Below are 4,473 nucleotides of genomic sequence, written 5' to 3' on the forward strand. Positions count from 1 at the left end.
AGTTTCCATACTATCCCTCAACTGCCCCTGAATTTTAGCTGTTTCTCCCTGTAGCTCCCACAATCCCGCTCTTCTTCCCCTCATGACTTGATCCATCCCTCACCTCTCCAGAGCTATGCATTCTATTTCTCTTTCCTAATGAGATCTACCTCTTCCCTTTAGTTTCATAGTCTTTAACTACTCTCTATGGCTGTATGTATTTTGGCTTGGTTATCTCTAACTTCACAGCTAATCAATATATGAGTGAATTTATACTATAATCATCTTTTATGAGTGAATGAAAATCTAGCGCCTAGAGTGTGTTAACAACTTAACTGTTGCCTATGCCTCAGGGATAACAGCTTCTCCAGTAGAATGACACCGGGTATGTTCAGGACAGGCCTCACGGTCAGTAGTTGACCAACATATAATGGACTTAATGTATTTTTCTATGTGTTTTGTTTTGTTTTTAAAGCCTAATTTATTTAGGAGCTGTATTTTATTCTGCTTTCTTGGTTTGTGGGATTTGTTATTGTATTGGGTTTTTGGTTTTTGAGAAAGAACTTAAAGTTGGGTGTGTAGGGAGGGGTAGAGAAACTGTAAGTATCTGAGTGACAGGAAGAATATGATCAAGATATTTTTAAATCTAAATACTGTTTTAGATATTAAAAATATAATAAAAATAAAATAATAACAAAATAATCATGCCATAGACAAGTATGGTAGCTTATGACCATAATTTGTAAACTCTAGGAGGGTAAGGCAAGAGAAGTCCCGTAAGTTTACACCTGCCTGGGCAACATAATGAGAACCTGTTTCAGAAAAAAATAAAAACCTGCAGCGGAAGTATTGCACAGTTATTGGACTTAGGAGAAAGCAAAAATGATGTTTTAAACCATTTTCTTAACACATGATGTTCACTTACTTCTCTATAGACATACATACAGAACAGTCAAAGGTAAGTGAAAAGTTTATGGCAAACACAGTTGAGCTCCAAAATTACCCCGGCAAAAGTACACAATTGCATACCAGCTGTGGATCAACAGTGAGATGAGAGGCATTTTTGAGGGTAAACAAGAAGAATGTATAAGGAATTGTTCGCATACATGAAGAGCTGGGCTCAGGTGAGTTGAAAGCAGGGTGTGAACAACAATCAAGGGAGACTGGAGGAAAGATCTAGAAATCAATGATGTGAAGATAGAAAGGGGACTGCAGGGGAGAGATCATCTGGAAAGAAGAAGAGACAAGAGCACTGTACACACACATATGAAAATCTCATAATTAAATCAGTTGTTTTGTGTGCAATTCATATATACTACCACTGTAGTTATATCTATTTCAAAATAATACAATTTCAGACGAGAACAGTAACATGAATAGGATGAAGGGTCTAACCCTGACCCAACATCAAAAATGCACCTTTCTCTTGAAACTCTGATATAAAAAAGGTAATCTCAAAAAGGGTAGCCCCAAGTCATCCTAAAATATTTCAATGGCTTGGGAGACTCAAACACTATTATTAAATAATAAAATATAATGCAATAAATTAATTAGGTAATATTGGTTTGATAACATCACAATTATATTAATGTAAAGTTATAGGAGCTTTTTCTTGGAGGTGATGATGTTCATCTTTCTTATCTAGGGCATACATGAATGATTCCACATTGTCTGAGGCTGAAGTGACTGTGCACTGTTGTTACCAAAAGCCACTGACTGTGAACAAATTTGAGGCTATCTTCAGATGAACTAATGGGCCCATGAAGCAGATGCTCAGTGGGGAATGCACATTTAAAAGTGAATGGTGAGAGAAGTAAGTCATGAACTTGGGATACAGATGGCAAGTTTGAATTTGTGCAAGTAACTGGCTCACAGGATGAATGGATAGCCAAATCCCCCCAAGATGTACTTGTTCATCTCAAATGTTCTCTGAGTAGTAGAACTCATGACTTGCATCACTGGGGACCCAGCACCACTCTTGAAATTCCAGAAGTATTTATTTTTGTAGTGCTATCTAGCAGAGTTCCAATGTTCATAGTGGTTCTAGAAATGTAATGAAGAATTGCACGAGCCAGAAAAGGATGCTTTTCCATCGCTTTACCTTTAGTAATCATTAAGACTGTTCTAAACTATGGCCATTTAGGTAATAAGATTTTTTAAAATATGGATCTCTAGTAACAGAACATTTTGCTTCAGATCTGAAAAACTTGTCGATTTTAATTAAATATTCTTTTAGTAGCCAACCATGATCCAGTGGATAACCTCACACTCAGGCATATATAGATATATATTAGAAACAATGTCTTATTAAAATAAAAAGGAAGACACAAAATTAAGTGGTAGGAAGGTGGGAGTGGATCTGGGAGGAATTAGCAAGAGGCATGGGTTGAGTCTATGCATGAAGTTCTCAGATGTTTAATACAGCTATCAAATAAAAATAATTCCACTGAATGGTATTATTGTGAATCCAGAATGAGTCAATGTTTTCACTCTAAATATTTCTTAATTACCAAATCTATATTTAATGTATATGAACACAATCATTACCTCTGCCTTAGTTGTCTAGTTTTATTAGAGACATAATTGACAAGTTCCTACATAATGATCATACCCATAACATTGCCTCCCTTCAACACTCTCTAGTGCACTTTACTCTATCTCACTCCCAGCTTTATTTCCACTTTTTAATGTATTGTTCTGTTATTAATGATGCTTTCAATCCAGTCAATCAGCTCTGTCTATATATGGGTGTGAAGCTATCCACTGGGGCATGCACAACACAGTAGTTGCCAAATTCCCAAAAGAAAGAGACTTCTTTCCCCCAGTAGATAGCTCCTACCGCAGGGGTGGGAACTTGGAGTCTTTCCCTATCCATGCTGGAGTTTGATAGGCCTCATATTGTACAAGTAACAACACCTGCTGTGAGTTTACATATGCATGGAACTTTTTAAAAAATAGAAATCATATAGTTGCATATAGCTGTAAAGACATATAATGTTCTAGTACAAAGATACAAATGAATGGAAGTACTTAATGTTATTGCTTAAACAGGAACCTCCATAGAACCAGTTGTATTTGATTTATTCTGAGGGTAAACTGTGTAGTATTTGAAAGATTTTTTATAAGAATGTAGCAATAAATTAAGGAGAGAAAGAGGAGGAGAGGAAGAAAGGGATGGAGAAAGAGACAGAGAGAGAGGGAGGGAGGGAGACATGGAGGGAGAGAGACAAGACTGAGACAGAGACAGACTTAGAGGTATGGGTTGGAAGGAAGACAGAGAAAAAGCTAACTACTTTATGGCAGAAAAATGAACCTAATTTTTTAGATGTAATCTTCTCTAAATGTCGTTATTTGTTTTGCTTTAACATTAAAAGAGAGAAAGAGATGAAGAAGTTTTGTGTGTTCCCAACTGCATTGTGTTCTACCTTTGAAACGTTTCTACTCTATTTTACAAGTTGTCCTCATTTTAATCAATGCATGCTCCCAGAATGTTGTATGAGGCCTGCACTAATTTTCTAAATGTATATGGTCTTTCTTTCTAATAAAATGTAAAGATTCTGTTTAAATATCATTAAATTTAGAGAGCTACTCTCCATGTATGTAATCAATAGTAAGCTAAAGAGTAATTCTTAATTTGTAGTTTCCTAAAAAGTAAAAATAAATGTCATGTGGCTTCACTCTCAAGTCTAAAAACACTGAGATAGATTAATCCGGAAGTCTCTAACTTCACAATGCTATTTCCACAGAGTTGAGAAAGCCTCTTGTTTTTATTCCTCCATCTTTTTCTCCACTTTATTCTCCCCATTCTGATCTTCTTTCCTTTCACTCCTTTCTTCTTTCCTTTCTTTTTCACACTTTCTTCTTATAAAAAAAACCCAATATGAATTCATAAGGACTCGATTTCAAAATTTTTCAGCAAATCAAAGGTGAATAACTATTTCTGTGGTCCTCTAGGTAACAAGTCATCACATTGAAAAGATGCCACATAAATAGAGAGTCCAAACAAGGTAAAATAAAACTGACTGCCAGTTTGATTGAAAGATAATCCATCCAAGAGACTATAAAACATTAATAAATATTTGAAAACCCTGGCTTTTATGAGAGAAATATCTGAAAACAGCACATGGAAGAGTAATAGCTAAAGACCTAGAAAAGTATAAGTTGAGTATTTGTGAGATTTCCAAATAGTCAGTGTGTGATAACATCTATCAAGAAATAAAAATGATAATTCTGATGCTACACATAATAGGAGATGAACTGAATTGTGCATCTTGATATATAAAGTGAGGGGAAATTTTGAAGAAAATACAAAGGTATTTCTACAAAAAAAATCAATTTGTATATCTTTCTGGATGCACACCTGTCACTTTGCTACTTTTTCAGAACTGGTTTCAGTGTGTAAACATCTGATATGCCCATGTGCATGTTATAGCACACCAAAGTTCCAGTGTTGGAAGTAAAAAGGCGCTCACTCTCGGGGAGCTGGATATTCTG

The sequence above is a fragment of the Acomys minous genome (genome assembly GCF_964271855.1).
Source record: "Acomys minous genome assembly, chromosome: 11".
NCBI lineage: Eukaryota > Metazoa > Chordata > Mammalia > Rodentia > Muridae > Acomys > Acomys minous.